A 12479-nucleotide genomic window follows, 5' to 3' on the forward strand; every position below is an offset into this window, starting at 1 on the left:
TCCACTTTCTTATGTAATATGGCTCTTAACATAATTTCTCTTAACACAAGAGGTATCAATGACAGAGTTAAATGCCAGTCTGTCTTTGATTACCTCCAGCAGAGAGAGGGAGATGTGTTGATGTTGCAGGAGTGTGCTTTAGCCTATCAAGAGAGGTATAAAAGTTTTGAAGATAGGTGGGATAAAGGGCCTTCTGTTTGGTCAGGGGACAATAACAACAGAGCCTCTGGCGTGGCCATTCTTTTCAAAGGATGGGCATTCAAATTGAAAAGTATTCAGCGGGTCATAGATGGCAGGTTGCTGTGTGTGGATGTGGAATGGGGGACCGTTAACCTGCGGCTAATCAATGTGTATTGCCCTACTGACGTAGGAGGAAGGGTGGAGCTACTCAAGGCACTCTCCCCCCTATTGTTATGCAGCACAGACGTGATAGTGGGAGGGGATTTTAATTGTATCTTAGAGCACACAGACAGGCAGTCTAGCTCGCCGATAAAATTGGATTCCAGCTCACTGGCCCTGCAAAACTTAGTTCAAGACTTTAAACTCTCAGACACATATAGATGTGTATATCCCACAACAGCAGGATATACATGGTCAGGGAGGAATAGCAGCTCCAGAATTGACTATTGCTTTGTCTCAGAGAGAGTGAAAGTTGTTGGGGTCACTCTTCAGCCTGTCTTCTCAGATCATCAGGCTTTAGGGTGTAGAGTGGAACTCCAGGGCGGGACTGTCTTTGGCCCAGGCCTCTGGAAACTCAACACAAAGCTGCTAGAGAACGAGGGGGTAGTATCCCGCTACAAGGAGAAACTATCACAGTGGCTGTCCTTGCAGTGTCTGTACGGGTCAGTAGGAGAGTGGTGGGAGGAGGTGAAGGTGAGGACAAAGGCCTTTTTCATGGCTGAGGGAAGGAAGGCTGCTGCCAGACGGAGAGGAGTGCTAGCCAGGAAACAGAGGCAGCTGCAGCGTCTCTACACGATGCTGCACAGTGGCTTCGATGTGCTCGAGGATATCGCCCTTTTAAAAAAGGACATCCGGAGCATAGCCGAAGAAAGTAGTCGAGGAGTGCTGTTAAGAAGCAGAGTGCAGTTCTTGGAAGAAAATGAGAAGTGTACTCGCTTCTTTTTCAGGAAAGTGGTAGGCTCCAAGACTGTCATGGAAAGTGTAGTTGATGAGGAGGGACGAGAGAGAACAGAGCCGAGTGCTATCCTCTCCTGCACCGAGGCCTTCTACTCAAGACTGTACAGCTCTACAGAGGTAAAGGATGAAGATATTCATTTTTTTACCTCAAAGCTAGAAAACATTTTGAGTGAAGAAGATAGGGAAGTACTTGAGAGGGATTTGACAGTAGAAGAGCTGAGACAGGCTATGGAGAGCTTACAGAAGGGGAAAACTCCGGGTGCTGACGGGCTCCCTAAAGAATTTTATTGCACCTTTTGGGATCTGCTTCAGGATCCGCTACTGCTCCTATTCGAGGAAAGCTACAAGACAGAATTGCTGCCTGACTCCTTAAGAGAAGGCACTATCTCTCTCTTGTTTAAGAAAGGAGCAAAAAATGACATAAAGAACTGGAGACCCCTCAGCCTGTTAGGCGTGGACACTAAGATCCTGTCCAAAGCCCTTTTCCTGCGCCTACAAAATGTAGTGGCCTCACTGGTAGGGAAAGAACAGACTTGTGGGATAGCAGGACGCCTGATGAGCGACAACCTGGCCTTGTTGAGGGATGTCTGTCTGTACTCTGAGGATCGCTCCCTCCCTCTGTGCATTTTAGGTGTAGACCTAGAAAAGGCCTTTGACCGCCTAAACCGGCAGTACTTAACATCGGTACTTGAGCACATGAAGTTTGGCCCCATCATGAGAAAGTGGATTAACCTGCTGTACACAGGTAGCAACAGCAGAGTCATGGTTAATGGCAATAGATCACGCACCTTTGAAGTCTGTTCAGGGGTGAGGCAGGGCTGCCCATTATCCCCCTTGTTATTCGTTTTGGCTATGGAGCCCTTAGCCTGTGCCTTGCGCCAGGATCAGGCCATTAATGGGATACCAGTGCCTGGAAGTGGGGGAGGAGAGGTAAAGACATCTCTATACATGGATGACGTCACCCTGCTCCTCTCTGACAATGCCTCAATTAGCAGAGCTCTGCAGTGCTGTGATCGGTTCTCTTTGGCTTCCTCCGCAAAAATTAACACATCTAAGAGTGAGATTTTTTATCAGAACTGGAGGGAGCCAAAAGAAGGACATGATCTCAGGCTGCAAGAGAAGAGAATTAAGGTCCTGGGGGTGTATTTTGGAGAAGAGATGGGAACAGTAAATTGGCAGAACAAATTGCCAATCTTAAACAAAAAACTGATGCAATGGAAGGACCGAGACCTCACCATGACAGGGAAGGTGCTGGTCATCAAAGCCGAGCTCTTGCCTGTCTTGAATTTTCTGGCTTCTACCTTCCCAATCCCACACCGTGTTGCGGCGGTGCTGAGGAGATTGATGTTTCAATTTCTATGGGGTGGGAAGCAGGAAAGACTCAGAAGGGAAATAATGTACAGGCCGCTACCCTCAGGGGGGAAGTCTGTCCCAGATATTGCTACGAAGCTGCTGTGCATTTTCCTGGCCTCTGTGCTGAGAGGCTTTGCAACAGCACCTGCAGCGCGTACCTGGACTTATTTTTCCAGGCTCTGGGTAGGTAGGGAGGTGTTCAGAGTGTGGGGTGTCAGACCCAAGCTGGACGTCCCACTCTCTGACACATGCCCTGCAATTTATGGGACAGTTAAAAGTTTTCTAAGATCTCACCCAATTGGCCATATTCCCCTCCGAGATGTCAGCGTCCAAAAACTGGAAGATTTAGTAGCACCCCAGAACAATAGGCAGACCCCTGTGGGCATTTTAACATCAGCCCAAACAAGGAAGGTGTGGAAACACACATCCTCTAAATTTCTGTGCAACATTCACAGAGATTTAGCCTGGAGTGTCGTCCACCAGTGCTTACCGGTACGAACTTTCTTGTACCGTAGGGGCCTCACCCCCAGCCCTCGCTGCGTTAGGGTGGGCTGCGGCGAGGAGGAGACTGTGACCCATCTCCTGTGGTCCTGCTTTTTTGCTAAGGCCTTCTGGGCACAGTTTGAAGATTGGTTGCAGGCTCTCTCGCCCCAATTTACCCTGACCACTGCTTTCATCATATACGGCATCTCTCCTGTCAAACTTCCCCCTGACGTGTTTGACAGGATCTGGGCCGTGGTGAACAGTGGGAAAGACGCCCTGTGGAGAGTGAGGAACATGGGGCTGTTCAAAGGCATCGAGGTCCCAGTCAAGGCAGCAGGTAGCCTGGCCCTGTTCATCACCCGAGAGAACTATTACCTCAGAGATCTGTGGAGAGAAGGGAGGGAGGAAGCAGAAAATCTGTGGGAAATAGAGAGCATTGGACAGTATCTCAAGAAACTGTGAAAAACATTATCATGTTTAAATAAAGAATGTGATTTGCACCAGAAAAAAAGAAAATTGTTGCTATGTAACTGTTACCGTGTCAAAATGTAATGAGATGTGATCATATATACTGTTTTAAGTATGTATATTAATGTAAAGCTTTCTGATTTGTGATTTCCTGTATTTTTTTGTGAAAAGGAAATAAAGTTCTTAAAAATCGAAAAATCGGTTCACCCAGGGCGAGGCTCGGCCATTGCACTCCGGCTGTGCTGACCCCTGCGAATTCCCCAAATGTGGGAATCTCGACTGCATAATTTCTGGTAGTGGGGGACTGCGTTCGCGCTCTCCCCTGATGTGCTTGGTCCAAGAACAGATGCGGCAGTGCGGGCGGCTTTGCCGTCTGCTGGGGAGCTGTGCTGGGTGCCGATGAAGCGGCTTCAGCGGTGGGGGTTACTACAGAAACGCCCTGGGCTTTTTCGCGAGCACCGCCTGATAACGTTGTCTCCTTTTCAACCCGCTACAGCCATAACGCTATTTGTATAACCACAAAAAACAATCTTGTGCTTATACACGTTAAATGTTCACCTCGTGACAAGGTACTTCAATTGTGATCTTTCAGCTTGTCTGACCCTGGTGGTCTGGCTGACTTTTGCTTTCTCCCGCTCTCTGTCCTGGGACAGTAATCCTTTATTGTTTTTCTCACACTCCATCAGTTTGACTTTGTAGTTCAGTCTGTTGCCCGTGTGTGTGTGTGTACCAGTTTGTAGTGCAATGTAACCTGACTACCTTACGTCCTGCACTCATAATATAATATATATAGAGAGAGAGATAAATACTGTATATCTTAAGAACAAAATCCAACACCAAAAGCTCTTCATGAGTCATTTTACCCCAGCATTGAAACCGAGTTCTTACCAGCATGCAACACATTGCTAATCCAACCAAAAGATCAAGGTGTGATGGTCAACTTGAAGTGCATGAAGTAGGAGTAGAACAATGTACCCCGAAGCAGGACCACAATTCGAAAGGAGTGGATGCCACTATTTCTCTTTTTTTCTTAGTTATAGGTCCATGGAAGCATTTCAAGCTAATTACACTACTCCTCCTGGACATGAATTCCCTTTTCAAAGCGAGTCTTTTTGCTGTAGTTTGCATGGTTTAGGATGCTGATCGAGGTTAGCCTTGATTTGGTCATGGGGGCCTCGGTACTGTATGCTAATGCTAAAGACAGTTCACCAGTTTTCTGATTGTTGGGTTCTGTATCAGTGCAGGAATGTCAAATAGTGAATGGCTGTACCTCTGTTGTATCCGTGCTCAATGAACGAAATCGGTTATAAATGAATGTATGTATATTTGTACGCAAAACGAGTTGTTTATTGACTGACCTTCAATTGCAGATTTAGAGGCAGCTTCGATATTCGTTTTACAGCCGTTTTTTTTTCATATGAATCACACGCATGCCATTCAAAGAGCCACTTTAGCGATGAGCAGATTGATCCATGTTTCTTGTGCATCTGAAGGGATGTGAGGGAGCTTCTCTTTCTGAACTGGCATGCCTTAAAAATGGACGACCGTCGCGATACCGTTTGCCAGTCAGTGTTGCTGGATGAAACAAAAGTGGGCAGATTGAAATGTTTGGTCTTTTCGTGAGCACCCCGGGAAATAAATGTCCATAGTCGAGGGTTTTTCCTCCCAAAGCCTACGGCACCAACGGCGACCCCTGCTGGCCGAGAGAGCAAAAGCTTACAGCACCTGGTATTCCCAGGCGGTCTCCCATCCAAGTACTAACCAGGCCCGACCCTGCTTAGCTTCCGAGATCAGACGAGATCGGGCGTGTTCAGGGTGGTGTGGCCGTAAGCGAAAGCAACGGCGCCTGACTCGCTACTTGAAGCTGTGTGTGGCGGGGGCTCCGGGCCCCCCGAGCGGGACTCAAGGATCGTTCGTGTGCAACTCTTTGGAAAGGAGCTGCTTTCCAAATCGCATTGCGTGCCTGGATGTTGGCGACTGTGCTCCCGTGCTCCCGTGCTCCCTTCAGTTGCCTGGCCCTGCTCTTGCCCCGCACTGGAGCAGGACAAATAAACTGCACGGAGGAGCACCAGGCAAGTCTTCACCAGACAAAAACCTCCAGTGCACAGCACACTGCAAACATTTCGGGGCTGTCGCGTGTTTATTTCAGCACATAAAGCGCTCGGCGCCTCCGCCCTCTTGTGGCCTTGCGGCGTCAGAGCAAGAGGCTCCTTCTCGCTGCCCTTCCGCTGTGTTGCAGGGCCCCGCGAGGGAACCCGGAGCGCGCACTTTGTGGGGGGGCGGGGGACCGCGTTCGCGCTCTGCCCCCGGTCTCTTGCGCGAGTACTAAATCTCACGGCCCCAGCCAGCGGCCAGGAGACGAGTACAATTTCGCGGGACAGGGGGGCCTCGTCATTGATCGTTACAGGTGAGACGGGGATTAGGAGGAGACCCCGACTGATGGGTGACACACCGCCGTGACTCCTTCTCGAGAGAGACGCCCTGGGATTTGGAACGGCCAAGGAGGGTCAGGACACCTCGGTTTGACGCCTCCCCCCGAAGGACGGCGCCTGTTTGTGCAGCAGAGTGTCGCCATCAGGAGGCTGGGGCATAAGAGGGCCACACAGCCCGCAGGGTGAGCGCTCCCTACTGGTCCCAGTCACACCTCTTGCAGGAGCAGCAGCAGCCTGAGCTTTCCCGGGGGGGAAGCTCCCGTCCGGGTGCCGGCCAGGCTCACACCTGCTGGGCTGCCGGGGGTGAGCCCAGTCGAGAGTCGCAGGGCGAGACCTAGTCACCGGGGAGAAACGATACAAGTGAAGGATTGCTCGGCTCTCGGCTCTTGAAAAGACCGACAAATGACTCGTTCCCGCCGGAGCTGATTGTACCCGCATGTGTGGTGTCGTCTTCTTCCCCCGCCCCGCTGTGTTTGCTGTATTGTCTCTGAAGCCGGCCCCCCCGAGACGAGACGGGCTGTTCCTGTGCCCCAATTAACACTTTACAGGTGCCATTCCCCGGCATTGTGGCCATTGTCGGTGCTCACACGCGATAAGATAAGGCGGAGGAGAGCGGGGCATGCCCAGCGCCAGACATTCAAGGAGGGGGCAGTGCGAGGTGAGGTGAGGTGAGGTGAGGTGAGGTGAGGTGCGACACGCCGGAGCCCCGACGCTGCTAACGCGGAGCACTTGTTGGACTGGCATCGAAAGGACGTGTGCGCTCGGAGCGAGCCTTCCCTGCGGCGGAGCGCGGGAACTTTCTCCCCCCCTCCCGCTGCAGGAGTTGTGTGCGCTGCAGCGGTGCCGAGAGAAAAGCACAGAAGGCAGCAGGCTCTGGAGAGCAGGTAAGAGACGGAGGCGAGCAGGCTCGTTTTTTTTGGAAATTGCTGAAAAGGTTTGTTCGGTGTGTGGCAGGCGCACGTCGCGAGCTTGCGTGGCGATCTGCCGGCCTGGTGATATGTAAATGAGGCCGAATTGCATCCCGGGACATGCTGCGGATGCGAAATGGCGACTGCAGATGTGTAGGAAACGACGCGCTCGTTTTCTCGCTTTGCCCTCGCTTTTGAGTGTTAGTGTGGCGTGTGAGTGTGCGAAAGAGTGGGCCCAGCAGGAGGCGGTGGCGTGCGGGGCGAGGAGCTGGCCTAGGCTGCGAGTACTGTGCTGTGAGTGCGGCCCGCTTGCAGGGGCTTGTACAACTCATACTTACCTGGCAGGGGAGATACCTTGATCAAGAAGGAGGTTCACCCAGGGCGAGGCTCGGCCATTGCACTCCGGCTGTGCTGACCCCTGCGAATTCCCCAAATGTGGGAATCTCGACTGCATAATTTCTGGTAGTGGGGGACTGCGTTCGCGCTCTCCCCTGATGTGCTTGGTCCAAGAACAGATGCGGCAGTGCGGGCGGCTTTGCCGTCTGCTGGGGAGCTGTGCTGGGTGCCGATGAAGCGGCTTCAGCGGTGGGGGTTACTACAGAAACGCCCTGGGCTTTTTCGCGAGCACCGCCTGATAACGTTGTCTCCTTTTCAACCCGCTACAGCCATAACGCTATTTGTATAACCACAAAAAACAATCTTGTGCTTATACACGTTAAATGTTCACCTCGTCACAAGGTACTTCAATTGTGATCTTTCAGCTTGTCTGACCCTGGTGGTCTGGCTGACTTTTGCTTTCTCCCGCTCTCTGTCCTGGGACAGTAATCCTTTATTGTTTTTCTCACACTCCATCAGTTTGACTTTGTAGTTCAGTCTGTTGCCCGTGTGTGTGTGTGTGTACCAGTTTGTAGTGCAATGTAACCTGACTACCTTACGTCCTGCACTCATAATATAATATATATATAGAGAGAGATAAATACTGTATATCTTAAGAACAAAATCCAACACCAAAAGCTCTTCATGAGTCATTTTACCCCAGCATTGAAACCGAGTTCTTACCAGCATGCAACACATTGCTAATCCAACCAAAAGATCAAGGTGTGATGGTCAACTTGAAGTGCATGAAGTAGGAGTAGAACAATGTACCCCGAAGCAGGACCACAATTCGAAAGGAGTGGATGCCACTATTTCTCTTTTTTTCTTAGTTATAGGTCCATGGAAGCATTTCAAGCTAATTACACTACTCCTCCTGGACATGAATTCCCTTTTCAAAGCGAGTCTTTTTGCTGTAGTTTGCATGGTTTAGGATGCTGATCGAGGTTAGCCTTGATTTGGTCATGGGGGCCTCGGTACTGTATGCTAATGCTAAAGACAGTTCACCAGTTTTCTGATTGTTGGGTTCTGTATCAGTGCAGGAATGTCAAATAGTGAATGGCTGTACCTCTGTTGTATCCGTGCTCAATGAACGAAATCGGTTATAAATGAATGTATGTATATTTGTACGCAAAACGAGTTGTTTATTGACTGACCTTCAATTGCAGATTTAGAGGCAGCTTCGATATTCGTTTTACAGCCGTTTTTTTTTCATATGAATCACACGCATGCCATTCAAAGAGCCACTTTAGCGATGAGCAGATTGATCCATGTTTCTTGTGCATCTGAAGGGATGTGAGGGAGCTTCTCTTTCTGAACTGGCATGCCTTAAAAATGGACGACCGTCGCGATACCGTTTGCCAGTCAGTGTTGCTGGATGAAACAAAAGTGGGCAGATTGAAATGTTTGGTCTTTTCGTGAGCACCCCGGGAAATAAATGTCCATAGTCGAGGGTTTTTCCTCCCAAAGCCTACGGCACCAACGGCGACCCCTGCTGGCCGAGAGAGCAAAAGCTTACAGCACCTGGTATTCCCAGGCGGTCTCCCATCCAAGTACTAACCAGGCCCGACCCTGCTTAGCTTCCGAGATCAGACGAGATCGGGCGTGTTCAGGGTGGTGTGGCCGTAAGCGAAAGCAACGGCGCCTGACTCGCTACTTGAAGCTGTGTGTGGCGGGGGCTCCGGGCCCCCCGAGCGGGACTCAAGGATCGTTCGTGTGCAACTCTTTGGAAAGGAGCTGCTTTCCAAATCGCATTGCGTGCCTGGATGTTGGCGACTGTGCTCCCGTGCTCCCGTGCTCCCTTCAGTTGCCTGGCCCTGCTCTTGCCCCGCACTGGAGCAGGACAAATAAACTGCACGGAGGAGCACCAGGCAAGTCTTCACCAGACAAAAACCTCCAGTGCACAGCACACTGCAAACATTTCGGGGCTGTCGCGTGTTTATTTCAGCACATAAAGCGCTCGGCGCCTCCGCCCTCTTGTGGCCTTGCGGCGTCAGAGCAAGAGGCTCCTTCTCGCTGCCCTTCCGCTGTGTTGCAGGGCCCCGCGAGGGAACCCGGAGCGCGCACTTTGTGGGGGGGCGGGGGACCGCGTTCGCGCTCTGCCCCCGGTCTCTTGCGCGAGTACTAAATCTCACGGCCCCAGCCAGCGGCCAGGAGACGAGTACAATTTCGCGGGACAGGGGGGCCTCGTCATTGATCGTTACAGGTGAGACGGGGATTAGGAGGAGACCCCGACTGATGGGTGACACACCGCCGTGACTCCTTCTCGAGAGAGACGCCCTGGGATTTGGAACGGCCAAGGAGGGTCAGGACACCTCGGTTTGACGCCTCCCCCCGAAGGACGGCGCCTGTTTGTGCAGCAGAGTGTCGCCATCAGGAGGCTGGGGCATAAGAGGGCCACACAGCCCGCAGGGTGAGCGCTCCCTACTGGTCCCAGTCACACCTCTTGCAGGAGCAGCAGCAGCCTGAGCTTTCCCGGGGGGGAAGCTCCCGTCCGGGTGCCGGCCAGGCTCACACCTGCTGGGCTGCCGGGGGTGAGCCCAGTCGAGAGTCGCAGGGCGAGACCTAGTCACCGGGGAGAAACGATACAAGTGAAGGATTGCTCGGCTCTCGGCTCTTGAAAAGACCGACAAATGACTCGTTCCCGCCGGAGCTGATTGTACCCGCATGTGTGGTGTCGTCTTCTTCCCCCGCCCCGCTGTGTTTGCTGTATTGTCTCTGAAGCCGGCCCCCCCGAGACGAGACGGGCTGTTCCTGTGCCCCAATTAACACTTTACAGGTGCCATTCCCCGGCATTGTGGCCATTGTCGGTGCTCACACGCGATAAGATAAGGCGGAGGAGAGCGGGGCATGCCCAGCGCCAGACATTCAAGGAGGGGGCAGTGCGAGGTGAGGTGAGGTGAGGTGAGGTGAGGTGCGACACGCCGGAGCCCCGACGCTGCTAACGCGGAGCACTTGTTGGACTGGCATCGAAAGGACGTGTGCGCTCGGAGCGAGCCTTCCCTGCGGCGGAGCGCGGGAACTTTCTCCCCCCCTCCCGCTGCAGGAGTTGTGTGCGCTGCAGCGGTGCCGAGAGAAAAGCACAGAAGGCAGCAGGCTCTGGAGAGCAGGTAAGAGACGGAGGCGAGCAGGCTCGTTTTTTTTGGAAATTGCTGAAAAGGTTTGTTCGGTGTGTGGCAGGCGCACGTCGCGAGCTTGCGTGGCGATCTGCCGGCCTGGTGATATGTAAATGAGGCCGAATTGCATCCCGGGACATGCTGCGGATGCGAAATGGCGACTGCAGATGTGTAGGAAACGACGCGCTCGTTTTCTCGCTTTGCCCTCGCTTTTGAGTGTTAGTGTGGCGTGTGAGTGTGCGAAAGAGTGGGCCCAGCAGGAGGCGGTGGCGTGCGGGGCGAGGAGCTGGCCTAGGCTGCGAGTACTGTGCTGTGAGTGCGGCCCGCTTGCAGGGGCCTGTACAACTCATACTTACCTGGCAGGGGAGATACCTTGATCAAGAAGGAGGTTCACCCAGGGCGAGGCTCGGCCATTGCACTCCGGCTGTGCTGACCCCTGCGAATTCCCCAAATGTGGGAATCTCGACTGCATAATTTCTGGTAGTGGGGGACTGCGTTCGCGCTCTCCCCTGATGTGCTTGGTCCAAGAACAGATGCGGCAGTGCGGGCGGCTTTGCCGTCTGCTGGGGAGCTGTGCTGGGTGCCGATGAAGCGGCTTCAGCGGTGGGGGTTACTACAGAAACGCCCTGGGCTTTTTCGCGAGCACCGCCTGATAACGTTGTCTCCTTTTCAACCCGCTACAGCCATAACGCTATTTGTATAACCACAAAAAACAATCTTGTGCTTATACACGTTAAATGTTCACCTCGTCACAAGGTACTTCAATTGTGATCTTTCAGCTTGTCTGACCCTGGTGGTCTGGCTGACTTTTGCTTTCTCCCGCTCTCTGTCCTGGGACAGTAATCCTTTATTGTTTTTCTCACACTCCATCAGTTTGACTTTGTAGTTCAGTCTGTTGCCCGTGTGTGTGTGTGTGTACCAGTTTGTAGTGCAATGTAACCTGACTACCTTACGTCCTGCACTCATAATATAATATATATATAGAGAGAGATAAATACTGTATATCTTAAGAACAAAATCCAACACCAAAAGCTCTTCATGAGTCATTTTACCCCAGCATTGAAACCGAGTTCTTACCAGCATGCAACACATTGCTAATCCAACCAAAAGATCAAGGTGTGATGGTCAACTTGAAGTGCATGAAGTAGGAGTAGAACAATGTACCCCGAAGCAGGACCACAATTCGAAAGGAGTGGATGCCACTATTTCTCTTTTTTTCTTAGTTATAGGTCCATGGAAGCATTTCAAGCTAATTACACTACTCCTCCTGGACATGAATTCCCTTTTCAAAGCGAGTCTTTTTGCTGTAGTTTGCATGGTTTAGGATGCTGATCGAGGTTAGCCTTGATTTGGTCATGGGGGCCTCGGTACTGTATGCTAATGCTAAAGACAGTTCACCAGTTTTCTGATTGTTGGGTTCTGTATCAGTGCAGGAATGTCAAATAGTGAATGGCTGTACCTCTGTTGTATCCGTGCTCAATGAACGAAATCGGTTATAAATGAATGTATGTATATTTGTACGCAAAACGAGTTGTTTATTGACTGACCTTCAATTGCAGATTTAGAGGCAGCTTCGATATTCGTTTTACAGCCGTTTTTTTTTCATATGAATCACACGCATGCCATTCAAAGAGCCACTTTAGCGATGAGCAGATTGATCCATGTTTCTTGTGCATCTGAAGGGATGTGAGGGAGCTTCTCTTTCTGAACTGGCATGCCTTAAAAATGGACGACCGTCGCGATACCGTTTGCCAGTCAGTGTTGCTGGATGAAACAAAAGTGGGCAGATTGAAATGTTTGGTCTTTTCGTGAGCACCCCGGGAAATAAATGTCCATAGTCGAGGGTTTTTCCTCCCAAAGCCTACGGCACCAACGGCGACCCCTGCTGGCCGAGAGAGCAAAAGCTTACAGCACCTGGTATTCCCAGGCGGTCTCCCATCCAAGTACTAACCAGGCCCGACCCTGCTTAGCTTCCGAGATCAGACGAGATCGGGCGTGTTCAGGGTGGTGTGGCCGTAAGCGAAAGCAACGGCGCCTGACTCGCTACTTGAAGCTGTGTGTGGCGGGGGCTCCGGGCCCCCCGAGCGGGACTCAAGGATCGTTCGTGTGCAACTCTTTGGAAAGGAGCTGCTTTCCAAATCGCATTGCGTGCCTGGATGTTGGCGACTGTGCTCCCGTGCTCCCGTGCTCCCTTCAGTTGCCTGGCCCTG

At 51.8% G+C, this 12479-nt stretch overlaps 6 non-coding genes across 6 annotated transcripts; 3 read left to right on the forward strand and 3 right to left on the reverse strand.

Annotated features, from left to right (window-relative positions):
- The first annotated feature begins 3594 nt into the window (after positions 1–3594).
- LOC148678940 (U1 spliceosomal RNA) lies at positions 3595–3766 on the forward strand. The gene has a single exon (XR_015940235.1). It is a non-coding gene; the product is annotated as a U1 spliceosomal RNA (small nuclear RNA).
- A 1388-nt stretch (positions 3767–5154) lies between these two features.
- On the reverse strand, positions 5155–5273 carry LOC148678941 (5S ribosomal RNA). Its single transcript, XR_015940719.1, has one exon. It is a non-coding gene; the product is annotated as a 5S ribosomal RNA (ribosomal RNA).
- Positions 5274–7111: 1838 nt separating this feature from the next.
- Positions 7112–7275, forward strand: LOC148678942 (U1 spliceosomal RNA). The gene has a single exon (XR_015940170.1). It is a non-coding gene; the product is annotated as a U1 spliceosomal RNA (small nuclear RNA).
- A 1390-nt stretch (positions 7276–8665) lies between these two features.
- On the reverse strand, positions 8666–8784 carry LOC148678943 (5S ribosomal RNA). The gene has a single exon (XR_015940723.1). It is a non-coding gene; the product is annotated as a 5S ribosomal RNA (ribosomal RNA).
- A 1833-nt stretch (positions 8785–10617) lies between these two features.
- On the forward strand, positions 10618–10781 carry LOC148678944 (U1 spliceosomal RNA). The gene has a single exon (XR_015940174.1). It is a non-coding gene; the product is annotated as a U1 spliceosomal RNA (small nuclear RNA).
- Positions 10782–12171: 1390 nt separating this feature from the next.
- On the reverse strand, positions 12172–12290 carry LOC148678945 (5S ribosomal RNA). The gene has a single exon (XR_015940726.1). It is a non-coding gene; the product is annotated as a 5S ribosomal RNA (ribosomal RNA).
- Positions 12291–12479: the final 189 nt, after the last annotated feature.

Source organism: Lepisosteus platostomus, chromosome 1 (genome assembly GCF_059453375.1).
Source record: "Lepisosteus platostomus isolate fLepPlt1 chromosome 1, fLepPlt1.hap1, whole genome shotgun sequence".
Classification (NCBI taxonomy): domain Eukaryota; kingdom Metazoa; phylum Chordata; class Actinopteri; order Semionotiformes; family Lepisosteidae; genus Lepisosteus; species Lepisosteus platostomus.